The 27,660-nt window shown below is 40.1% G+C and overlaps 1 protein-coding gene across 1 annotated transcript in view; it reads right to left on the bottom strand.

Moving 5' to 3' along the window:
• Positions 1-24,787, bottom strand: part of LOC140495663 (P2Y purinoceptor 4-like) — a 43,765-nt gene extending 18,978 nt beyond the window's left edge. The window contains exon 1 of the mRNA XM_072594654.1: positions 24,642-24,787. The gene's annotated coding sequence lies outside the window, so the exon portion shown is untranslated. The remainder of the gene's footprint in view (positions 1-24,641) is intronic.
• Positions 24,788-27,660: the final 2,873 nt, after the last annotated feature.

Raw genomic sequence — 27,660 nt, 5'->3', positions numbered from 1 at the left:
ATTCTAACAGAATTTTGTCAATGATCATGCATGCCTAAAGTCTGCTTCTATCCAGTATATCTCCCTCTGTACTAAACAGGGTTGCAATAACTGTCAGGCTACTCTCTTGTATTCTGCCTGCCCTCAACATTCTGTTCTGTCTTCTCCTATAAAGAAAGAAACAGGGGACCTCTGAATGTGATGAATAGAATGTTATGGGACAATGGAAGGAGCATTTGTGGTGAGTAATTAAATTTAAGGCGAATGTCAGTGCTGACTGTCCATATGTAGATGCACAGTGGTACCATAAGTGAGAGGACTGGATGGAGGTACAAAGATATGCTGTGCAGACAAAGGAGGGGAGGTCAGACTGAGGGTTTCACACTTGAATGTGACATGTCACTCACCATTTCTGTCCTGATAAATCAAATGAACATCTGTTTGCAATGTAACCATGACCAGTCTCCACACCTTTCAGCATTTTCATCTATGTTACTTAACTTTGAAAGCAGGACTTTCTCTCCATCTGTCAGAATCAAAATGTTTCAGTAGGCCTCATTTAGCCCACAACATGATTTCCAGGGTTGTCTGAGAATTATGAGACACCCTACCCTCATTGAGTTTGAGTCTCCAACAGTCAAGTTGTTGTTTCTCAGTTGCCATTTGTAGAACAAACCCATTCTATCCTTCACCAATACACTTTTAAATACTGTAACATCAGTCAGGTGCTTATCATGATCAAGTCCCCGCGAATAGTTCAGGAATTCTGAAAGCAAGGTGCAAACATCATAGCTATGCTAAAGGTCCACTAAAAATATGTTCTTCAATATACAAGTTTTCAATTCACTATTAACCTGCTCCACTGCAAGTGGAAACATATTTTAAAATCCAAATTTTGACAGAAAAATCAGAACCTATTCCAAGTACAATGATGTTGTTCTTTCTTAAGTGAATGAGGTGATATAATATTGTTTCTGGGAAAGTAGTGGACAGGCAATTGGCCCACTTAATTGCAAAGTGTCTTAGTTACTGGTTAGCTACAGCAACTGGTATTTCACTGGAGACAAAGATGCACCAGTTGGTTTTGCAGCTGCCTGAAGGCATCTGCCAATATTGCTCACACCCATAAGTTGTTAAGCATCCTGGGAGCCAATCAAATGTTATTGTCAGGCTGATGGTTCTCATCACCCACAATTGGGCACAAATCCACAAAAACATTAGTTACTTATTAGTGGCTGAATCTCTTTGCAGACATCCTGGAGCCTGGCCTCCTAAAAAGAGCTTCCCCCACTGCGTGAATAAAGCAGCAGTATAAACATGATTTACAATGCACTTCTGCAACATGCTTTTAATAAGTGTAGCAATTACTTTCACAATCCTTGGCCTTAAAATAGTCTTTTCTCCAAATCAAAAATGCAGAAAAATAAATTGATACAGTTTTTACAAGTCTAAATACGCAGTTAATAAAACATCAATAAGTAATTACTTTGAAACTTCAAAAACCTCCAAGATTATCCATACAACATTTTGAATTTCAGAAATCTTTTGCTAAAATATCTCACACTAGATTACTTCATAAAATTGAATATTGTGGTATATGTAGATATGTTGGATTAAGAATTGATTTCAATGCATAATAATGAAGCCTGGAAAATGAATGTGATTCAGCTTGCAGGTGCATATGAAAGATGCCACATCTCTCCCCTCGCCCCCACCATTCCCCTCTACTCTTACCCCTCTCAGAGATTGGTCCTAGTCCTATTATTCTTTAATATCTGTATTAATGACCTTGTTAACAGTGAGCATTCTGTTGGAATTAAGTTTAATGATGGCATTGAAATCTATCCAAGGGTCACAATGATAAAAACAAGTAACTCAACAAAAAAAAATTTAAATGTGCTTGGAGATGGCCAACATGATGGCAAATGGCATTAAGTTTATAAGCTAAAGTCATCATAGTTTTATTAGACCGTAGGGCTGCTCTCTTATTACAGAATGTAGCACAATGCATGTTGGTCAGGCCAATACACAATACACAAATCAATTGCAATACTGAATAAGTTCCATTCAGATTGTAGCAAAAGCAAAAATAGGACAGAGACTATATTATTAGAACAATTTGGTATAAATTATAGGGCAAAATTCAGCCTAGTGCAGGAGAGTGGTGGCAGAGGCATGCTGCGGAGCAAGGGTAGTGGCCTGGTGCAGGAGCATGGCAGCAGTGACCCAGCGGGGAACGTGGCAGCAATCAGCAGTCAAACCATATGCATGATCTGTTATAAAGAGCCTTTGGCGATGTTTGTAATGTTTGTCTTTTCAACTTTGCTTCTTGTTTTTTCTGACCTATGGTCATACTGTGTTTAGTTGTAATGTAACTTTGTTTTTCTTCATTTCTCTATTCTGTAACTAAGCATTGTACCTAGGTACCTTTGTACATAAGATGGCACAATAAGTGGTGAATTATAAACTTTTCACTGTATTCATTTGAGGAGATGTGACAATAAAGCTAATTCAGTTCAGTTCAATTCAATTAATTTTGTTGGTCAGACTAGAATATTGTGCCTGGTTTTGTTATTCCCAAATTCCCATAACCATCTGTCCACGTGGAGTGTGATATAGCATTCTTGGAAATAGCCAGAGGAGATCAATATGTCTTAGCATAAAGAAATTTGGCTATGCAGCAAGGTTCAAAACATGGGTGCAGTCTATAAAATAATTAAAAGCTGCATAGATTCCAGTTTAATGAATTGGGTATAATCAGTATGTATGAGTTTAAATTCTGTGTGAGTGTGATAATAGGCAGGACATTGTGTTCTTATTTTCTCCAGGCCAGTGTGGAAACAGGTCCTTCAGCCCAACAAGTCCACGCTGGCCTTCCAAAGAGTAACCCACCCAGACCCACTTCCCTCTGACTAATGCACCTAACACTGTGGGCAATTTAGAATGGACAATTCATCTGATCTGCACATCTTTGGACTGTGGGAGGAAACCAGAGCACCCAGAGGAAATCCATGCAGACACTGGGAGAACCTACAAACTCCACACAGACAGTTACGCAAGGCTGGAACCGAACATGGAACCCTGGCGCAGTGAGGCAGCAGTGCTAACCACTGACCCACCATGCCGCCCACTGCCCATTGATGAGGATATCAATGATGTAGTAGTAAAATTGAAATTTCCTGCACAGCTATTAAGACTTGCTTTTTCTTTATTTAATGATCACTGATTTTCTATTCTTTTTACAGGAAGGTTCTCCTTAAGATCATTAATGACAGCAGAAAGGTTAAACCTATATCTGATGGTAGAGTTTCTGGATGTCTCAGGAATTCGAAGTGATTTCTACTTTTGCTGATGAAAGATGGTGTAAAGTCTTTTTTCAAAGAAACTACCTCCACATCAGTTTGTGGACTAATCTCTAGCACACACTCAAACCACTCCTGTGCAACTCCTTCCATTTGCAGACATTTATCCCATTATGCATTGCAACCTGTGAACTTTGCAATGGACAGTAATCATAGAATTGTGGTTAATCTACAGAAAGCTTTAGTACAAGAGGAAAGTTTTCAACTGTGGAAAGGAAATGCTGAGTGTTTGCTGCCAACTGCAAGTTGTTCTCTTGGATAAACTTCGCAGTTTAATGGCGGAAACTGGTCACTGCAGCTTGAAGGAGAATTGTTGCCACAGTAAGCAACTTTCAGTGATTCAAGTCTTAGTGCTATTAGTAAACAAGCACGTCATAATAGTACCAAAATCAACAGTTTACTTGAGCCATGAATAATGAGAAATAAAATCTTGACAAACAAAAACATAAAAAAGAGATATGTTAATAAAAGCATTTCAATTTATAATCACTGTAATGATTGTAACAACATCATCAGCTGGACCTCGTAGGATATGAATTCCCTGATTGGGGCTGTCAATCATGGAACCCTAGCTGACATATAGGGTGAATGTCAGGGATATGCCTGACTAGTGAGAGGCAGTGCTATTAACAAAGGCGAAGAATTTGTAAATAAAGGCTGATTGGTGATGGGATACCGGCATCTGAGGAGTTATTTCAGTGGTGACATGAGTAGGATTTTAATCAAACAATAAACCATTTTTCAGAGTTGGATAAATACCCAATATATGGCAGGGGGTTTGTCCTTCACAAAGCAGATCTGGGCCACACTTACTTGCAATAAATTTAGACTGGATCCCCATAAGAGTTTATAGAATATGAGACTACCATCCAGCACATCGTCAGCCTGCTCAATTTTTCAATGGATTATGGAGAGCATTTTGCAAGGTCTACCTTAGATTGCCATTTACCTAGATGACATCCTGATAACACAGAAATTTAATAAGAAACACTTAGAGAATTTAGACATAGTCCTATAGGTATTTTGTTTAAAGCAGGCATGTACCTAAAAAGGGAAGAATGTGTATTCCAGGCCACCCAAGTGACCTACTTGGGCTACACAGTCAACAAGACCAGGTTGGACCCATTGGAAGATAAAGTAAGCAATCAAAGTTGCCCCAATTCCAACATCTGTCAGGAGCCTAGGTCATTTCTGGGTTTGGTACATTACAGAAAGCCCATACACATCCTGCCATCCTTCCTGGCATCATTGCATGAGCCCATAAAAAAGAATCAAGAAAGAAAGTGCTATAAAAACTCAGCAGCTCCGGTAGCACCTATGGAGGGAATGCAGAGTTTATGTTTCAGATCTAGTTATCCTTCTTCAGAACTCCAAAAAAAAAGGGGTCAGCTTGGGAATGGTGTTGTAGACAAGCCCCAGTTTTCAATAAGGAGACAACTATCATCCTCTAAGGTGTTGGCACACTATGATCCCAGGAAAGATCAGGCATTGACATGCGATGCCTCCCACTATGGCATTAGACTGGTATTAACTCATAAGTGGCCCAGTGAAGAGGGACGCCCAATAGCTTAAGCATCCAGGACTTCAGTTAATGCAGAACATGAATATGCCCAAATAGAAAAAGAAGCATTGGTAGTCATATTTGGAGTCAGAAAGTTCTACCAATATCTTTATAGGAGAAAATTTATGATAATAACTGACCACAAACCCCTATATGGCCTGCTTAGAGAGGATAAAGCCACCCTTAGTTTTGGGCTGCATTCAGTGGTGGGCTCTAATATTAAATGCTCATGTTTACAAATTAGAACACCGAATGCTGTTTACTTGTGATTAGAATTTAATTGTAGTGGCTTAATTTAACAGTAGTAGTCTCACCAACTTTAAGGGCACTTAAATGGTCATTGGATAAACATATGGAAGAAAATGGAATAGTGTAGGATAGATGGGCTTCAGATTGGTTCCACAGGTTGGTGCAACATCGAGGGCCGAAGAGCCTGTACTGCGCTGTAATGTTCTATGTTCTAATTATTTCAGATTATGATTTGGATATTTCCCATAAGAGCATCTGACGTCATCAGTATTTTCTTTTACTCTGATTCAATCAGACAGGTAAATTAGTCACTTTGCTTACTTTATTTTACTCACTCATGGGACTTTGATTAAATCAATATCATATGAGGTGACATTAGGTGTTGTGGGGCTGGAGAATCAGTGGATTTTCTTAGGTTCATAACAAGATATTTGGGCTCATCAGAGATTATTTTAGTGATGGTATTAGTGAGTGATAAAGTTAAAGAAAACACCAGGTTCTACAGAGGCAGAGACCTTTTTTCATATTTGAAAATCTGATCCACGGGGAATCAAGGCTTATGGGAAAAGGGCAGGAAAGTGGATGTGAAGAATGCCATTCAACCATGATTCCATTGAATGGTAGAAAAGACTTAAGGGACTGAACAGTCCACTCCTGTTCCTATTTCTTATGGTCTTGAATTAGAAATGATACTGGAAATTGCAACAAAATTCCTGGAGGTGGCAGAGTTGTCCTTGACAGTATTCAATTATACCAAAAATAACTGATGAATTCAAGTGGGGAGTGAAATTATTTGCTAAAACTAAGAAGGTCGCCATAATTGAAGTACTAGCATAGCATTTGAGTTTAGTAGAAATAAAAGCCAGATTCTCCAGATAATAAAATTTTGGAATCAGGTGATATTAAGTCACAGTTTGAATATTAAGTAAAATTAAAACAACTTGAAATAAAATTTGGAGTTGGAATTCCAAACAGAAGTAGTTAAAGAAAGGCAAATGAGAAGACTAGAATTAGAATTGCAGAGCAAAAAGGAAAAGACAAACAGGGAATTTAGGCTTAAAATGATGCAGTTGAAATAGAAGACGACATCAGATGTTCTCTCATGGGAAATAGTCAAATCATAATCTGAAGCCTGGTAAGGAATTTTTTTAAGTTTGTACAGGCCCTACCAAAATTTGAGCAAAGATGTGAAGGCCTTCTACATGCTTTGAGGCAAATTGAAACAAATGACTTTATCAAAATAAAATTGAACATGCATTTAGAATTACTTGACATGGAATGCATCAGAAATCGATGCTTCACTGTCAGAAGGTTCTTTGAGATTATGACACTGTGAGAAGAGTTATATTGGCTGTATATGATTTAGTTCCTCAGGCATGTAGGTAAAGGTTTCAGAATTTAAAGCAAATACCTTGGCAAACGTATATTGAATTTGAAAGGGTTAAGGAAAGTAATTTAACAATTATGAAACCATGTGTGGAAGTCCTTCGGAGATTATTCTGCTAGAGGAATTTAAAACACACTACCTTCTGTAATAAAAATCCATGTTGAGATTAAAAAAGAACAAGGGATTACAGCTGCTGGACAGGCAGCAGCCACAGCTGACAAATAGGAGTTGATCCATTAAACATTTTCCAGTGACGAGACGGAATGATCACATGAACCATTGAATACCCAACTCCACTTTAGGCATCAAAACTAGGAGGTGGCACAGTGGTTAGCACTGCTGCCTCACTGTGCCGGAGACACGGGTTCAATTCCCGCCTCAGGTGACTGACTGTGTGGAGTTTGCACGTTCTCCCCATGTCTGCATGGGTTTCCTCCAGGTGCTCCGGTTTCCTCCCACAGTCCAAAGATGTGCAGGTCAGGTGAATTGGCCATGCTAAATTTTCCATAGTGTTAGGTAAGGGGTAAATGTAGGGGTATGGGTGGGTTGCACTTCAGCGGGTCAATGTGGTCTTGTTGGGCCAAAGGGCCTGTTTCCACACTGTAATGTAATCTAATCAAGTCACACTTGTGGTACGCAACTTTGGACACTGAAATATATGGGAAGACAAGTGAGACAAGTAGAAGACCCGTTTTAGCAACTTCAGCTGACTGGCTTTGTAATCAAATTAACCAAAAGCTAAGTTGTGATAGCAAAAATAACTTACCTAGGATATGCGATAGGACAAGGGCAATTGTGGCTAAGGGCAGTGAAACTGAAGGCTCTATTAAAATTCTTTGTAGCTAATATTAAATGGGATTTCATGAGTTTTCAGGTTTTATCAATTTTTGTGTGCAACTTCAGCACAATTGCTGTAATCTTGAATAAATTGATTAAGGAAACCAGCAAAAGTGGTATGCCAGGCAGCCTTTAAGAAGCTGAAGGCAATCCTAAGAAATGAAACTGTACTAGCCACCCCTGATTTTTCTACACCTTTCAAAATGATGAATGATGCAAGTAATTTGGAGGTAGATGCAGTCTTGTTACAGGATGAGTTGAGAATAGAGGTCAGTGAGATACAATTCTAAGAAATCAAATCAACCTCAGAAGAAGTACTCCATTATAGAAAGACTTTGAGATTATTATTGTCTCAAACTTTGAAATACACATCCAGTATGGTCACAAATCTACACTAATAGCTGATTGATTCATTTAGACATTTATTGAAAAAGTTTAATACTTGAAATGTGATGCTGGTTTCAAGCATTTAATGTAAAGATTTGCTGGAAAAGATAATGTGAACATGGATGCATTGCTCCAATCATAAAATGATGGAATAAATTCAAGATTTAAGAAATTATGTACGGCTGTATAAAGTGTATGAAGTGAAAGAAAGGATGTAAGTCTCATTTTTTTTTGTTTGTGTATCACATCCCTTGTGATTAAACTGTGTTGGAAATAGTGTTTTATCCTTTTGTAACGGAAAATTAACAAATTTAACGTTTACTGTGAAATCTGAAAGAGAATGCCTTTCTAAATTTAGTGCTATGCTGAGCTTTGCAAACAATACTTTGCTGAGTTCTGCAGCCAGGAGACAGCTGTCTTTGTTTGAACTTTGTAAATGTTCAACTTGACCTTGTGACAGTTGAATTCAGTGAAGGCTGAGGAAAGCATAAGAACAGTTATGTCCACAACCAGGGGATGAGAAAATAACAACTTGAGTCTTCCCAGTCTTTGCTCTTGAGAGCGTGATAAGAATGGTGTAAGAAGAGTATCTGAATTATGCTCAGGTGCCCCTTACATGAGGCATCTGGCCAAATGTATTGGGTCGATTCTGCAGAATCTGAATAAAGCTTTTTTTTTGCTCTTGCTAACAGTTGAGTTGAGTCGATTTAATTTCCACTACACCTTCATAACACTGGAGACATACAAAAACCATATCTTTTTACCCTTTGTTTTTGATTGTAGGCTGAAATGGGGAAAACAAATGTTTTAAAACCAAAGACTGCGGAAGGAATTGCTGAACTTTTGAAAATAAGTTACTCAAACTCCGTGAGTTATGCTTACACTGCTGCTTTGCAAGTAGGTGGGGAGGTGAGGTAAGATGGCACATCATTAGGATGCATACACAGAGAGTGACTAGCTTTTGTTTTCTGCAAATGAGACCAAAAGTCATCAGCATAATGATGCATCTCTGACTCCTGGTCAGGTGAACTATTTGGAGGGGAAGTAGTAATTAATGTACCAATTGTCCTGAGCTTCCAGTGAAGAACTGAAAGATCTTTAAGAAAAAGAGGATTGAATAATGGTAGGTATTCAGAAACAAAAGGAATACTTCATCTAACACTGTGGAATGATCCCATTGAATTGAGTTTCCCAATATGTTTTTCCAACTATCATAACACTGTTACTTTTATTTTGTTCTTTCTGCCTGTAAGTAAAAATTTGAAAGAGTGTTAGTATTAGTACAGCCATAGTACAGCTATATGTTGACACTTCTCAGCAGCATCTGAGGAGTAGGAGAATTGATGTTTCAGGTATAAGCCCTTCATAGGAATGAGCTGATGAAGGGTTTATGTCTGAAAAATCAATTTCCCTGCTCCTTGGATGCTGCCTGACTTTGCTGTGCTTTTCCAGCATCACACTCACGACTCATATTTTTCTTTGCTAATCCTTTCCTTTTTACGTACCTTTATCATGTGGTGCAATCCATTTTATGTTTTTGTTTCTTCATATTTTACATCCATAATATCTACATTTAAAGAGATGGAAACTACTAAGCATACCAGAGGGTGAGTAAGTCCAACAGGTTGAAGTGGCTAATATTAATAAGTTTATCCCCAAGAAAAATACTATTTTGCATTGTCTGGTGATGGAAGGCAAACAAGAGGGCAATTTGTCCATGCCATTTTAACATATTTCAGACTATCTACCTTTAATGCTTTATTATTTTATTATATTCCTTATTATACTCTAAATATTTGTACCATTGTTCACCTTTTTGAGTAAACAGACCAATACCTGAGTTATTCTGTGATTGAAAGACAACTTCTTCCTGTGATATGTTACCCTCCTTCATGGCTTTAATGGTTGAATTTTCAATTTGTAGAAAACTTTGCCTTTACGCTGTGAACAGTCAGTAACTATGTTGGAAGAACTGAAGTGTAAAACTATAGACAGATATTTCCTCTACATCTCCACAACTTCAGATCAACCTCAGAAAGTCTATTTTTTGTTTCGAAGTCTGTCAGGTTTCATTTTTCACTGACTAGCTAAATTTCTGAGTGACTTTTTGGCAGGCTCAAGACTGAGATATGTTGGGGTCTTTGACTTCAATCATTCCTTTATAATCTGCCATTATTGTTTTGTTGAATTCTGCAAATAAAACCAAAATTTCAAGAAGGTTTGGAGGGTAAAGAATTATAGAGGTTTGTGAACTTGGTATAATTGCTTTGATCAGGTTCTGGATTACTCACCTAATTGAGGCAGACAGCTCATAAATAGATGCATGAAGGTTAATTAGTCCCAATGTGTACATATGATGTGTGAATGTGTGATTGCGTGAATGTGAATGTCTTTCTGTGAAAGACAGAATGTTCCCAAAGTATGGATCCAGAGCATAAACAGTAATCAATAGACTAATGGAAAAACATAATGAATAAGGAATTTCATCAGCTTGTGGATTTACTGCTGAGTAATTAATTGACCCTGACATGTAAGCACAGTGTATAAGGATTAATTGGCCTGTGTGCAAGTGAATGGAATGAAAAGTCTTTCCAATTTAATATGTCCCTTGAAGAATTTCTCCGAGAGAAGAGATACCATATGAGAAATGACTAGTTGCCCAAGACAATTGCTGCAAGTGATTAATCTTTCGTGGGTTGATGTAAGAAAAGACTTATTAGTTTATAGTATGCAGACAGACCATGACTATTTGATCATCTACAGACAATAAATGTTGCATAGGGTCCTATTGTGTTGCTTATCATTCCACAGCTGATCTCATTTACAGTTCTGGTGTGCCATTCTAGCACCTTGACCATGTGTTTATTTTAGTCCCCCTGCCTCTTGCTGACTGTCCAGACTAATTTTATCAAAGTTTTGCTAACTTGCTGGTTTAAACGTCTGTGTATACTATCCAACTTAGTCAAATTAAGGTTATTGACTGTGGACACTCCGACTCAGTAGCTGTTGCCACATCATTTAGCATCTCTCTTGTTTTAAAGGCCGGCTGGCTATGGTCTGACCTCCCTCATGTCTTCCATCCTAATAGATGGTGGGTCAAATACAAGTATAATTTCTGAAGTTCAGAAGGGCACCACACTGGCAACTGGGATCTGGACATATTCTGATCAATTCATTGTGGATGGTGTCATGCAGGTTTTTCCTGTGTTTTAAAACCATCCTATTTTGCGATTCTGAGGTAGTTCGCAGAAAAACGTGTAATTTCTAATTTCATACAGGACATAGTTTTCCCTTACGACCTTTTGGACCATCATTGCCCCATTTCTAGCCCTTACTCTGAACTAGTAGCAAAGCTTTTCATTTTTGTACATACATTTGTGGAAAAACCCCATTCTGTATTCAGATAGCAATAATCTGAGCTACCATGTGGCTTCCTATACTCAACCTGCTGGTTTTTGGGCCAAACATCATGGATTTGTTGGGGTGGACTCACAAAACATCATCCTCATGTTTGCCTGCCGCTGGTGGGACAAACTACATAGAGCCAGGATAAATGTACACTTGTCCAGTTAGCGCTTCTCACAATCGTATTCTGACATTCCAACCAATATAGATTAACAGGCTGTATGTTGCCATCCAGCAGCAGGGATCAAGATGGCATCTGTTCTTATACCTATGTCATATCTGACCAAGTTTAGATATCTCCCCACCCTTCTCGACCTGTGGAGACTTTTCTCTTACCCTGTCTGATCTTGGACCATGCTCACTAAACTCCTCCCAAAATTTGCTTTCATCAAATTCTCACAATTACCCTTTTGTCAGTCAATTCTGTATGTGTCAGACCTGACCTTGACCTAAAAATGAAAGATCAGAAGCAAGTTGGTGCATCGGCACCATTAAATTTCTGGATGATTAAAATTTAGATGACAAGATGAAAAATGGGCGAAAGACAAAAATGTCCTTTGATTTGAATAAAGCACAGATGAGATGGCAAGAAGTAGCCAAAGGATGAAGGTGGCCCAAACGTCAAAGATAGCCATCACCATCAATCGTCAGGTATGGTACTGTAATCCTGTACAACCAGGGCAGACTAGCGTATTTAGGCTACAATGGTGGTAGAGGTTTATGCTCTTTTATGACCAGAGGGATCAGCAGAACACCAAGGTTGGTGTGTAATGAAGTGCGTGTGAGAATTAGACCCTTGCTCTTGCTTTTCCAGTCTCAATGGGATGGGAGCATCAAAATGACTACCCTTCATAAAAGGGTTCTCTTTGTCTCTGGGCTAGAGTACTGCATAGGACACATTCCGAGAGGACTGTCTTTAACCATCACTTTCACTTCATGATTGCTCTGCACTGAGGCCCACCTCTCCTGGCAGGGATTAGTAGGATCAGCTCTGCTTCTGATCCTGTGGTTGAGGCCTCAGGAGGGACAGTGTCCCAGACTGGTCCAGGATCATGGCCTGGATCGGGATTGAGTGTTCCGATTGGGTCTGGATCAATGACTAGTCTGCAGTCTGGATGAGGACTTGGATTAGTGTCTGCTTCCTCCAGTTCGTCAGAAGCACAGAGTTGGTGGCCATTGCTTCAGAATCCATTGGCCTTTAACTGATTAACATTGTACCACTGGTTTTTCCTTTGTCTAGCAAATTTCCATAAACTGACATGTTGGCCTTGTCCATCCCAGAGTGGGGACCCAAATATCTGAGGGAGACAAATTTATATAAACGACCTGGATGAGGGCGTAGAAGGGTGGGTTAGTAAATTTACAGACAACACTAAGGTTGGTGGAGTTGTGGATCGTGACAAAGGATGTTGTAAGTTACAGAGAGACATAGATAAGCTGCAGAGCTGGGCTGAGAGGTGGCAAATGGAGTTTAATGCGGCCCAGTGTGAGGTGATTCACTTTGGTCGGAGTAACCAGAATGCAAAGTACTGGGCTAATGGTAAGATTCTTGGTAGTGTAGATGAGCAGAGAGATCTCAGTGTCCAGGTACACAGATCCTTGAAAGTTGCCACACAGGTTGACAGTGTTTTAGCTTTTATTAATAGAGAGATCGAATTCCAGAACCATGAGGTTATGCTACAGCTGTACAAAACTCTGGTACGGCTGCATTTGGCATATTGTGTACAGTTCTGGTCACCGCATTACAAGAAAGACGTGGAAGCTTCGGAAAGGGTGCAGAATAGATTTACTAGGATGTTGCCTGGTATGGAGGGAAGGTCTTACAAGGAAAGGCTGAGGGACTTGAGGCTGTTTCCATTGGAGAGAAGAAGGTTGAGAGGTGACTTAATAGAGACATATAAAATAATCAGAGGTTTAGATAGGGTGGACAGGGAGAGCCTTTTTCCAAGTATGATGATGGCAAACACAAGGGGGCATCGCTTTAAATTGAGGGGTGATAGATATAGGACAGGTGTCAGAGGTAGTTTCTTTACTCACAGAGTAGTAAGGGTATGGAATGCTTTGCCTGCAACGGTAGTAGATTCCCCAACTTTAAGTACATTTAAGTCGTCACTAGACAAGCATATGGACGTACATGCAATAGTGTAGGTTAGATGGGCTTCAGATTGGTATTTCCATTATATGTGTACTAATAAAAGAAAATCAAAAGCAACTGAGCTCCAATTTGGATGGTTAACTATTTAATTAACACCATTGGATCCCTCATAGCTAAATACACATCTAACTGGAGAGGGGTCGGCGCAACATCGAGGGCCGAAGTGTGTGTGAGAATCAGACCCTTGCTCTTGCTCTTCCAGCCTGTACTGTTCTATGTTTTATGTTCTTGGCTGAAAAACTTGTGAGATCACCACTGCTTTACCACAGAGTCTATCGGGTTCACCTTCCCAAAGTATACCTTGTTGCACTTTGTCCTTTTCACCAGGTCCAGTTAATATCCTCTCTTACCCCTCTCCAGTTAGATGTGTATTTAGCTATGAGGGATCCAATGGTGTTAATTAAATAGTTAATCATCTAACTTGGACTCATTTGCTTTTGATTTTCTTTTATTAGTACACATATAATGGAAATACTATGCTATATGTTTTGAGGGAGTTTTTAAATCATTTTTGGATTTTGATGGGAGTGGCACTGAATCATGATGAGGTAACAGGGATTGGCTGACTCTCAAACAGTCTTTTTCTAAATGCAATGGACATAAAGGACTGAATCTTGTGAGTGTGTTTGCCTTCAGTCCATTGCATTTAGTTTTACAGAGGATTCTTCTCTGCAAGTTGTCTCATTGCATCAACCAAACCCTTCTCATTAACTACCATCCACCCATAGCACCACTCTTACCTAATTCTAGCTTCATCCTTCTATATGCCGTTTCCAGGATAGCTCACCACTCACACTGCTGCTGAACTGAATCAAAAACTCTAAACTGGCCACTCCCCTTTGATTCTACCTTTTTTAAAGACATGAAAGCCTTAAGCCAGAGGCATTAGCTGTTAGCAATAGACAAAAAGGGCCCCAATAAACCTTTTAAATCCAGCCTAGTTGGAGCCAGGCCAATTACCCCCTCTCTGGGAAAAAACTAAAGGGCATAGTAACCTTGTAAAAGGACCAGTATCGTGACACTATGAAGAGCTTCAATTTTGCTCAGCACACAACAGCATCATAAGGCATGATCAAAAAACTCAACAGGATACACCTGTCATGCATGGACATTTGCATCTGATATTTGCCAACCCTTCAGATTTACATGAACCTATCCAATCCACTTTCAAGACACGTAAGAAGCACATTGTAGGGTGTATACCAGCAACAAGCATTGAAAGGCGCTTCAACGAAGGGTTGCGCACAGCCACAGGTTCCCAGCTCTCAGATATGGAAGCTTGTTCTCTCTTCCCTTGTTCACTTAGCACCTACCTGCATGTTCAAAGCAAACATGCCTTGCCCTGTTGTGTCAATTAGCACAGTGACACAATCAGGCAGCATGCTTTGCTGGTTAGCAGTCCTTAGTCAAGGATGTGCGCTTCGTGCAATATGGCAACATGATATGTCAATCTCACGCACACTTCATGTGAAAGCAGTTTGTGGCAAATGCACAAGTGCAGCAAGCAGGCAGCCATGTCTCTGTTTTAGGGGTCTCTGAAATCCATGAAAGCAGCCACTGGCCAGGGGGACCCAGCACAGTAAAATCAGAGACAGAGACAGTCTCCAATTCCAGGGAATTGGCTACAATCAGGCATTGGTCACAGTGTTCCTGGTTGGGGGTCCATTGTTCTGCAGTCTGGGAATGTGGTCATGGTTAATACAAGGGGACATGCAGCCACTGTCCCTCCCACTACGTCTTCATATTATTTCTGGTTCGGCATTTGGAGTGGGGGAAGCCTACTTGGCAACTGAGGCTGTTGACCTGGAGGATTTGTCAGAAAACTCTGTGGATGATTGTTTGGGCCATCAAGCCACAATGAATGTCGTATGCCAGAAGCAAGTAGTCCCACACTTGGATTGGATTTCAGTAGTTGGAGGATGGCAGGTTGGAGGTGGAAATCCTGACCACCTCTGGAATATCCTGACAGGGGGCTTCCAAGAGGATTGTGTGTTGTTCTTCCTCTCCGACCATGCCTGTGTAATTACGAGGATGGGATGCCTGGGGTTTGCCCCCTTCCCTCCACTCCAATATCATACCTTTGTTCACGAGGTCAGTGGTTGAGAGGATGTACTATAGGTGTGGACATGTATCCAGCAGATCAAAAGGCTGCTTCGTTCTTTTTTCTTTCTCTTCTGATTTTAATTGTAACTCAAACTGTTTCATTTCTGCTTCTTCATTTGCAATTGAAGTTTGGCTATCTCTACAGATCCTGATGGTGTTTCCAGCAACTTTAAATGCTGAGCTACAGCTGCAGTCATCTCATCTTTCCTCACGTTAGGAGGTAACTTCAACTCCTAAGTCTACTAACTTCAACTCTGTCTACTAATTCCCACAGCTTGGTCTTATTTGCCATTTGTAAAACCCCCAAGGTCACTTATTCCACCTCAAGAACCTCCTTGGTGACTGAAAGAGCCATTGCTATCTGAGCACTGTTTAAACCAACCAAATCAACATCCAAAATAAAAGACACTAATACCTACCATTCGCTGTTTAAATGCTGCAAAGGGCTCCCCTCCTCCCCATTCCAGTGTGTTATGGACCAGGCCCAACCCCTCAAAACATATTCAAGCAGGTAGCCCAGAATGTAACTTTGCTATTTGTTTTAGGTAAGTGTACAGTGGATATTCCCGGAGTGAAATAGTTGGTCCAACTGCCACATTTTAAACAAACAGAATTTATTTATAAAATTACGGAATGAACTACAAAGAACGGAAAATAGAATACTGGATAACTTATCCTATCCAAAAACCTGACAGTCTATTCCAACTTAATGATGCTGTTCCAAAAATATTTGCAACAGGCGCAATAAACACATCCCTTAGCACAAAGATTAAAAATGAAACAAACCAGGGCTTACAGGCTTGAAGTTAGAGAGAGAGTGTACTCGGCTGGACTTGCCCTAGCAGCTGGAGTTAGAAGCAGAAATGAAACAGTTTGAGTTAGGATTAAAATCAGAAGAGAACGAAGGGTTTTAGCAGAAGAGAAAGAAAAAAAAGTTTGAACTTCAGAAAATGACACTTAGAAAGGAAAGTCAGCTTAAAACAATGGAGATGAAGGCTGAGGTAGACTTAGTAAGGAAGAGATTCAGGATGAGCAAGCCCCTGATAGTCAAAAACCTGGTGAGAAATTTTTTAAGTATGTTCAAGCATTGCCTAGTTTTGATGAGAAGGATGTGGAAGCCTTTTTTCATCTCATTTGAAAAAGTGGCGAAACAAATTCAGTGACCAGAGACCATGTGGGTTTTGTTGATCCAAACAAAAGGTAGAGCTAGTGAGGGATTCAAATCACTATTAGAGGAGATATCTGGTGAGTATAAGGAGGTGAAAAAAGCAATCTTAAGTGCATATGAGCTTGTACTAGAAACCTATCGACAATGTTTCAGGAATCTAAGTTTGGATCCTGGTCAATCCTGTATTGAGTTTGAAAGGATCAAACAAAGTAATTTTGATAAGTGGATAAGCGCTTTAAAAATACAGCAAACTTATGATGCTCTTAGAGAGGCAATTATTTTGAAGGAGTTCAAAAATTCACTGCCTGATGTAGTGCGAACTCATGTGGAAGAGCAGAGAGTTAAAACAGCAAGGTTAGCAGCTGAAGTGGCTGATGATTATGAGTTGGCCCATAAAACACGGTTTGACTTCCAGAATCAATTTCAATCCATGTGGGATAGAAATTGGAGAAAAGAGAAATCGTCAGGTGGAAAGGTAGAGCTCAGTGAAAATCATAAGGATAACTTACCACAGGGTAAAACGGAAACTCTTGAAGGGGATGAAGAACGTAAAAAGCTCTGGTGTTTTCACTATTTTAAAGTGTGCCACATGAAATCAGTGTTGGTGGGCTAGGAAAAAGCCAGATATAGGAAAACAGGATAAGCCTGGGAGTTTTGTTGTTATGGTAACAGAAAGCACAATGGATGCTGGAAAGCTGCATCAGTTTACAAGCTGAATGGAGGTTGGTTAAGGAGGAAGTGCTGGGTCTACTTCAAAAATATACCTGTGAAAGTAAAGTTTATTCACATAGGCCGGGGTAGCAGTTAAAGAGGTTACAATACTAAGGGACACATAAGACCATAAGGGACACATGATCCTCTCATTCTGTGATGCTGAAGGATGAGGAGATATGTACTCCTGAAGGACTATTGCCAGAAAAGGTACTAGTAACAGCAAGTCATGGTGAGACAAAAAGCGGTCCATTATGAAAAGTGAGGCTAGCGTGTCCAGAAAAGAGTGGAGAATTTGTGGTTGTAGGACTGGACAAACTCTCAGCTCCAGGAATATAATTTGTCCTTGCTGCCTACCTACACTGCACACCTACACTGGTAGGTGTGCTGCCTACTGTGGTTAAAAAGCCAGTACAGACTCAGGCAACTGAAGCAATGCAGGATTCGAACCCTGGAATCTTCCCTAATTTGTGTGGTAGCAAGGTCACAGAGTCACCAGTTGAAACAGGAGAGATCAAAGGGTATGGATAAGGAAGCTGAAGTGGTATTAGCAGAGACTGTGTTCGGTCAGATAGTTGAGACAAAATAGGAGCAAATAGGCAATCATGCAAATATCTTTAGCTCTGCAAAACTCATCGAGTTATAGCAGAAAGATGAAAATTTAAGTAAGTTGTATCAAAAGGTACTTACAGAGAAGGAATCTGAATGTAACCCTGAATGTTATTACCTGAAAAATGATGTCTTAATGAGGAAATGGAGACCATCACAGATTCAAGCAGATGAGAAATGGGCATAAATTCATTGAGTTGTCTTGCCAGTGGGTTATAGAAGGGAAGTGTTACAAGTGACACATGAGCTACCACTTGAAGGTCATTTAGGAGTGAGGAAAATACTGGCTAAAATACAAAGATATTTTTACTGGCCTGGACTGCACAAAGATGTAATTGAATTTTGCCAGATGTGTCATAAATGTCAAGTAATTGGAGAACCACAGGCAGTAATAAAACCTGCAACTTTGGAAATACCTATTCCAGCATTTAAGGAACCTCTTACAAGAGTCTTAATTGATTGTGTAGGTCCCCTACCTCAAACAATAATGATGTATCGACTAGATTTCCAGAAGCCGTCCCATTGAACAATATCACAACTAAAAGGACTGTAGAGGAATTATCAAATTATTTACTAGATACAGACTACCAATAGAGATACAGTTAAATCAAATGTCAAACTTCACATCCAACTATTCAAGGAAGTTATGGACAGCTTCAGAGGTGGGTATCAGTGCTGTGCTCTTACAGGAAGACAATGAGAAGATAGAAAGACCCATTGGATATTTCTCCAGGAAGTTGAATGTTCATCAGCAGAAATATTTCACAGCTGAGAAAGAATTTGGTGTTGGCATTACAACATTTCAATATTTATATTACTGGCAACGCACCTAAGACAATCTGTACACTGATCGTAACCCATTGAAGTTTGTGGAGAAATTGAAGGACAAAAATGCTCGATTGTTTAGATGGAGCCTGTTGTTACACCCATTCAATTTGAAAATTGTGCATGTAGCAGGACCAGAAAATGTGCTTGCTGACACATTGTCAAGACTCGAATAAGAAACAGAGGTGTTCGGTAGGGGGAGAACCACAGACTGAAACTGAATGTAGTTGTGCATATTTGCATGTTTATAGTCAGTGAATGTATAGGTGTGTTTTTGGGTATGAGCCACTATTTTTGGGAGTTTTAAAAAGTGAAGCCATCTTTGGATATTGATGGTTCATTATTAAAGGGGGAGGTGTCACAATGCCGCTCTTTCTTCAAGGTTACTATATCCCTGAGTTTTTTTTTCAGAGAGTGGGTAATTTGCTAGGCTCCAACTAGGCTGGATTTGAAAATTTTATTGGGGCCCTTTTTGTCTGGAGACCCTAACAGATAATGCCTCCAGCCTAAGGCTTTCATGTCTTTTAAAAAAAAAGGTATAATCAAAGGAGAGTGGACAGCTAGCTGTGTAGCTAGCCTTTGTTTAGATTAGAATTTTTGATTCAGTTCAGCAGCAGTGTGTATGAAGAAAGGCTGCTAGAGCAAGTCCAGCCGGGTACTCTCTCTCTCTGTAACTTCAAGCCTATAAGCCCTAGTTTGTATCATTTTTACTCTTTGTGCTAAGGGATGTGTTTATTGGGACTGTTTATTGGTACTCTTGCAAGTATTTTTGGAACAGCATCATTAAGTTGGGATAGCCTGTCAGGTTTTTGTATAGGAAAAGTTATCCAGTATTCTATTTTCTGTTCTTTGTGTTTCATTCCATAATTTTGCAAATAAATTCTGTTTGTTTAAAACTTGGCAGTCGGACCAGCTGGGAATATCCATTATACACTTACCTAAAACAAATAGCAAAGTTACCCTCTGGGCTACCTGCTTAAAAATGTTCTGAAGTGTCAGGCCTGGTCCATAACAATAGCAAGCTGCGAACTTAAGTCACCAGGTAGCTGCTCCAACTTCACGGCAAATTCCTTGCATTTCATTTGCTTGCAGGAAGTGGTAGGATAGGAAGCTGCCTATTAATTAGGTGAGATGTGTTATTAGTAAGCAATAATCCACCTAACAGGCAACTCTCCGTTCCCTAGCATAAATCTGGCCGCAGCATCCAGAGTTTGGTTAAGAGATGTGATAAGTTACTTGCGTCAACATGTTAGGCCTCACTAGACTTCTTGTGCAGTTCTTGCCATTCAGGTCCTGTTCAATATATCTGTCATTTCCCATGGAGATGTCACGATTATCTGTACCAGCTCGTTTTATTTTATCTGCTACTGGAAACACCATAAATTAAAAGACGAGAATAAATTAGACAGTAATAAATTGATTTCAAACGTATCACTGTCTCAAGATGATTTTTGACATAATTCTGGACGTGACAGGCTGCTTTAGACTCAAGATTAGAGTGGTGCTGGAAAAGCATAGCAAGTCAGGCAGCATTCAAGGAGCAGGAAAATCAATATTTCGGGCAGGAGCCCTTTCCTGATGAAGAGCTCCTGCCCAAAACGTTGATTTTCCTGCTCCTCGGCTGCTGCCTGAACTGCTGTGCTTTTCCAGCACCACTGTAATCTCCAGCATCTGCAGTCATCACTTTCACCTGCTTTAGGTTCAAGCCTGAGAAGCTACATTCAGCATTCACTAAGAAACTAAGCTTAGGATCTCAGCCAAATTCTCATCACTGGTCTGCATCTTAAATTGCCCTTTAAAACTGCAGGTACACATTATAGATTTCTCACAGTATACTGGCTCTTTGGCACATTCTCAATGACTCTATGCCCCTAGAAAGTGCACCATCAAAATGTATTTGCAAGCCACACCAAACCTAAAAATCTGAATGCAGCAGCTTGAAGTAGCTCTTCAGATGATCACAGGTGATGTGAAATTCTACCTGCTGCCAATCACTAACGTTTCTGTGTAATACAGTTGTGTCTGTACCTGCATCTACTTGCCAATGTGATAGATGTAGAAGTGTGAAACACTTGACTGGGTCTGCAAGCTGTATTCTGACACCACCAGTGTGTCAACTTACAGGAATGCAGAATGTTAGCAAAGGAACATCTTGAAACTGTTTTAAAGAGCAAGGTATTTTATGAAAGTAGAACACAATGTACCTAAATACATGAGGAAATAAGGAAAAATGAACAAAAATGTACACATATATATCCATTGCCTCCTTTTGTTTTGCATAATGCAAAGCACTCTCTTAATAAGAGGATGAGATGAACCCCTATCTGTCGACATTCATGTCAAGAATTTCATGGCCTTGTTCACTTGTGGCAGGTGGTAGCATACGAAGCGGAATATTAATGAGGTCAGATGTACAGTTTATCAGGTTGTTAACAAGCAATAAGTCCCCTCAACAGGCAACTCATCTCCCTAGCAGAATATCACCATGTCATCAGAAACCTGGATTAAAAAAGAACAGAGTAAGTTAACTGCAAGACTGGAGAGGCCTCATGAGACTTGCTATGAAGTTCTGTCACATTTCTCACCAGACCTCACCTCATTCAGGCCCAGGATATGGTTACATCCATAAAAAAGTCTTATAGTGGTTAAGACCAGGATTTTTATCTAAGTTGCAGAGAAGGCTCCACAGTTAGCATTAGCGGTGTTGATGTGACAGTTCATTCTGGCGTAGCATGAAGGAAACTGATGTTTAATATTTTTGGCATTGGAATAACCTTCCCAGCGCCATTTCCCCAAGACTCTCAGGTCTTGGTTACACTGCATTATTACAAGCAGTTTGTCACTAGGCCACATAACTTGATGAACGTAGACTTGAAGAGTTGGAAGTGAAGAGATACATAGACATTGACAAACCATTCATAACCTTGTTGAGAGTCAATTGGTTACTATACCTTATGCAACTATGTTGTTTTACAATAATGTAAGGCATTATGTCTTAAGACGATGAGTGTTGGAGCTTGGCATTATAGATTACATCGCTGAAGGAGCATCCTATTAAATTACATTTGTGTGACATGCACAAAGAGATTAATGAGAGTTTGCATGGGGGAGTAATAAATGTGTACAAGACATTGAATCTGTTCACCACCTGATTCCAAGAACAATGTAACGCTCCTAATTATAGAGAGTGCACTGAAGTGCTGAAGACCTGTTTGAATGAATTCATGCTGACTTCCTCAGTCAGATACTATAGAAACTGGAGATCAGATACTATATCTGTATAGTTTCATTTCAGAATCTTTCTTTGTTTCCATTTTGCATTTGATTTCATTTTATTTATACCCATCTTTCAAGCCCCTGATTATTAGCAAAGGTTGGCAAATATTGATCACAATATGTTGAAACTTACATTAAATACACATCTCTATTTGATTTGGACAGTAGCCATGTTTCCACATCACCTATTAAGTTTGCTCCCTGCACAAGGCCAAAGCTATATAACAAATAGCCATTCAAATTAGCTGACCATGCGAAATGTGGGCTAGTTAGCTCACAGATTTGCAACCAAGCATTCAGATAATAATATCTGAATTGACACCAATGGTGATAAATTCTTCCTTTTAGCAGAAATGGAATTGAGTAGCTTCAAAATAAACAGCAGCAAAATAGCACTCAACAATGTTAAAAGCTTTAATTCATGAGCCCAATAACCATCTATGACACACTTCAGGTATCTATCCTGGACTATTTACATTTGGAACCCGTGATCAAATCATTCAGGGATGAAGGTCTCCTATCTAACTTAGGCAATTGGATAAGATCAGTCGTTATTGAGATCAGAGGATGGAAATTCTACCACAAGTAATTCACCAGACTTCCCAAGGCATGGCCACCATCCACAGTATACTAGTCAGGAGTGTGATGGAATACTCCCACATGAGGGGCATGGATAGGATAAATAGATGAAGTCTTTTCCCTGGGGTTGGGGAATCCAAAACTAGAGGGCATAGGTTTAGGGTGAGAGGGGAATGATATAAAAGAGACCTAAGGAGCAACTTTTTCACGCAGAGGATGGTACGTGTATGGAATGAGCTGCCAAAGGATGTGGTGGAGGCTGGTACAATTGCAACATTTAAGAAGCATTTGTATGGGTATATGAATAGGAAGGGTTTGGAGGGATATGGGCCGGATGCTGGCAGGTGGGACTAGATTGGGTTGGGATGTCTAGTCGGCATGGACAGGTTGGACCGAAGGGTCTGTTTCCATGCTGTACATCTCTATGACTGTATGACTCCTAAGTGGAATTCCAAAAAAAAACACAATGAGCTGGATGTAATATGCACACAAAAAATAACACGCATGTTTAAAGAAAATTAAGACCTCCTCTCTACATAGCATCTTTCTAATGGTTCTACATGAAGTAATTTTAAATACAAGGCCTCAGCTAAAGCCTATGTACTAAAACTCTTTGCGTTTTGTGATATGTTCTCCTGGATGCTATTACTTAAATCAATGAAGCAGGATTTGTGAAGACAAAAGAACTTAGGGAACCAAACAAAGGAAACTTAGAAATAAATTAATTGAATTAGACATTTACTGCTTGTGCCTCTAACTGCAGTGGAGTTGTTGCCTTCAGACCCAAGGTGAGTTAGTGCCTGATGGCTTGTGTTCTTTCACATCGCTTCATTTGTGGCTCAGTTCCATTCCATACCACCTCTTTCCAAAAACCTGGTCATAGGAAGGGGAAAGAAGCAAATTGCAGTTCACACATGGTGAACTTGAGGTTTGTTACATTATCATGTTCTTCTAATTTGCCCAAAGTGAGTGAAAACCAGGTATAATTTATTCCCTTCACTTATGTCTTGGTCATTTTGCATACTATTTGGGTCCTACAGGAACCATGGAGTTTGGGAATACAAAAGTTCACTTTGTGTTTTGCACTAAACGGTCCAAAGAAATGTCTTTGATCAATCAGTAGTAGAGTCCAATGTAATAAACAGCCAATATAATTCTTGTTGTGCAGCAGTGGACTGATGTATTCCTTCACTGATCATTGTCAGATCAGCCAAAGGGTGGTTCAAGGCGTGCGTCAAAACAGCAACAACTATACCAATGTCATCAACCCAGAGAAAGGATTCGGATTTGGGATAAATGCCAAAATAATTTTAATGATTTCCTAGGATTGGGAAAGTTGTGACTTAAACTTTCCACCTCTTCCTGTTTAAGTGTAAGAGTCCAATTGATGCTAAGTGAATATTAAATATTCAGCATGGGCTACAAAATGCAACAAGGAATCTTTGTCCAGTTAAACCAACAGAATTTTCTTTGTCGTTGCAAGTATTTTGAACAGGCAATATTATCGCTTGCGTTCATTTCATTCCAAGCGTAATGACCCGATTCCATTTCAGAAGAAGGAAGATGGAAATGCAGCATGTGAAAATTGCGGAATCATTACTCTGGGAACACGAAAGAGCTTTTTAAATAACTATCGTGACAGTTGTGCAATTATTTCTAGCAACATCTTTTATTTTCTCGATAACAAAAATGAAAAAAAAAATGTGTTCGGTAACGAGAACTGCTCATTATCTAGAGCACCGTTCTTTTGCGTCTTTCTACCCAACCTTTTCTATGCTCTTGTTTCCACTTGAAAGAAGTCTAGTGGAAATGGCAAGATATAGGCTTCGAGTTAAATCTGGTGTAATGAGACCAAGACTTCAGAATACCTCTATTTGAGAGTTTATGACGGCATTTTAATATTCCATCAGTTCAGAGTAAATGCGTGTAAATATTGATGAATAGCAGCGTGTTAGATTACCAAAAGGTAGCAGTTTCTATCAGTCATGTAGGCAGTAAATATATTGAATTAACGTCTGCATAAAACTTTAATTGGATTTGGAACCTACCTGTCACGGTCTATTTTTCATTTAGGGCTGGAATTTCCTTTTCAGGACAGGTACCGGAGTTGAGAAAATTTCTGGCTTCACACGTCTGCCTTAAGACCAGCTTTATAGGTACAATCTTCATTACCTCTTCACACTTCTAGCCAGAGAAGCAGCCGAGGGGAGCTGTTTAAAAGGCCTGCCTCATCGCACTGAGACAGCTGTGCAAAATAAACAGAACGAGCCTGTAGCCTTCACCGCTTACACTCCCCCACGCCCCCACCCCCCCCCCCCCCCCACACACACACACACACACTTTCCATGCCCCATCCATGCCACTTCATGTTACATATGACAGATGTGCCCCTCCTACCATCCTCCCATGGCACATCATGTCCCCACACAAACCCCACGGCCTCGAATACTCCAACGGCAATGTATAGTACAGGTACTTCCATGCCATTCAATCACTACAGCCATTTGGGAGAAACAAACCTGTGGCAATTGAATGTTTTTTTTACCTTTACAGTTGTAACGTTTCGTTAAAAAAGCTAAAGTGCATTTTGTATTAGATTGTCCATCAGATTGTTGAATTGGGAGTTGCTCAATTTAATTGGTCAGACTAGCTGAATACCAGCAAAGAACAATGCAATATCCGAAAAACGTCCTTCAGCCCTCCAAGCCTGAGTCATCACATTTTGCGCTTACATGCCAAAACTGTCTTCACTTACAGGATCTAGAACATAGAACATTACAGCGCAGTACAGGTCCTCCGGCCCTCGATGTTGTGCCAACCTGTGAAACCAATCTGAAGTCCATCTAACCTACACTATTCCATTCTCGCCCATGTGCCCATCCAGTGACCATTTAAATGCCCTTAAAGTTGGCAGGACTTCTACTATTGCCGCCAGTGCATTCCACGCCCCTACTACTCTCTGAGTAAAGAAACTACATCTGACAGCTGTCCTATATCCCCTCATGCTAACCGTCGCCATCCAAGGAAAAAGGTTCTCACTGTCTAACCCTATGATTATCTTGTATGTCTCAATTAAGTCACCTTTCAACCTTCTTCTCTCTAAAGAAAACAGCATCAAGTCCCTCAGACTTTCTTCGTAAGACCTTCTTTCCATACCTAGTAAATACCCTCTGAACCCTCTCCAAAACGTCCACATTCTTCCTATAATGCACTGACCAGAAATGTTTGCAATACTCCAAGTGCGGCTGCACCAGAGTTTTGTACAATTGCAGCATGATCTCATGGTTCAGAAACTCAATCCTTCTGTCAATAAAGCTAACACACTGTATGCCTTCTTAACAACCCTATCAACCTGGATGGCAACTTTCAAGGATCTGTGTACCTGGACACTGAGATCTCTCTGCTCATTTACACTACCAAGAATCTTAACATTAGCCCAATAGTCTGCATTCCTGTTGCTCCTTCCAAAGTGAATCACCTCACACCTTTCCACAATAAACTCCATTTGCCACCTTTCAGCCCAGCTCTGCAGCTTATTTATGTCCCTCTGTAACCTACAACATTCTTTGTCACCATCCTTCGTCTACCGACCTTGAGTGTTATCCACAAATTTACTAACGGATCCTTCTATGCCCTCATCCAGTTCCTTTACAAAAATGACAAACAGCAATGGCTCCAAAACAGATCCTTGCAGTACACCACCAGTAACTGAACTCCAGGATGAACATTTCCCATCAACCACCATCCTCTGACTTCTTTCAGCTAGCCAATTTCTGATCCAAACCATTAAATCACCCTCAAACCTATGCCTCCGCATTTTGGGCAATAGCCTACTGTGAGGAATCTTATCAATATCCCTCTATTCCCTTCCTATTCAAGTATTTGTCCGGGTCCTTCTTTGAATGCTGCAATTGTGACTGCTGCCATTACCACCTCCTCTGGCAACGCATTCCAGACACTCATCACCCTATATGTGAAAAACCTGTCTTGCACATTGCTTTAAAACTTCCCGCCTCACAATTCGAACTTGTGTCCGCTAATAATTGACCCGTCCACCCTAGTAAAAAGTCTCATACTTCCCACTGTATCCATGCTAATCATGATCTTATAAACATCTATTAAAGCACCCCTCAACCTCCTGCATTCCAGTGAAAACAAACCAGTCTTCATAGCTAAAATCCCCCCTACCAGGCAACACATCCTCTGGTAGTGTGGTGACCAGAACTGTATGCAATATTCCATGCATGGCCTAACTAAAGTTCTACAAAGCTGCAGCTTAACTTGTCTATCCTTTTACTCAATGCCTTCATCTCCATCAATTTCACAATTGATGCTTACAGTGGTTTCATATTTCTTTATGGTTTTAGCTAATAAAACTTCAAAGGGTTTGGAATTCTGACACTTCTATTGCACTGTAATAAAAAAAATTCTTTTAACAAATTGAAACGTTATGAATGAATCCCTTCTTGCAAAAAAGAATTCTCGAGAAACTCAGTAGATCTGCAGCTTCTGTGGAGAGAGAAACAGTGTTAATGTAATACAAAACCTGAAGATATAGGAACAGACTTAGGCCATTCAGCCCATTGACTCTGCTCATTGCTGATATGTTGCTCAACCCCTCCTTTCTTTTACCCGTAACTCTTGATCCCCTTACTAATCAAAGACCTATCTATTGCTATGTTAAATACACTCAATGCGAACTCAGGAAGGCCAGGTTCGGGCCCTGCTGGACCAAGTTGATGACCTCGAGAATGGAGGTGGGAGGAAAAACTTAAATGTAGTGGATCATCCGGAGTGTGAGGAGGGCGACAATCCGGTCAAGTTCCTGGAGAAGTGGCTCCCGAAGTTGTTGGGGCTAGAGATTGAGTCGGGCTGGGTGAAGGTGGAGCGGGCCCATCAGATCACAGTGCGCAGGTCTGGGTCAGATCAGTGCCCCCCTCCAAGTCCTAGTGCAACTCCAGCACTATTTTTAAAAAAAAGCAGTTAATAATAGAAGACTCCAGATGACTGGGAAGAGATCCACAGGCTCTGGTGTATAAAGGTCCGAGAATAATGCTTTTCAAGACT

Source organism: Chiloscyllium punctatum, chromosome 25, assembly GCF_047496795.1.
Source record: "Chiloscyllium punctatum isolate Juve2018m chromosome 25, sChiPun1.3, whole genome shotgun sequence".
Taxonomy (NCBI): domain Eukaryota; kingdom Metazoa; phylum Chordata; class Chondrichthyes; order Orectolobiformes; family Hemiscylliidae; genus Chiloscyllium; species Chiloscyllium punctatum.
The sequence above is the reverse complement of the archived record's forward strand: the minus strand, read 5'-3'. Positions and strand labels throughout refer to the sequence as shown.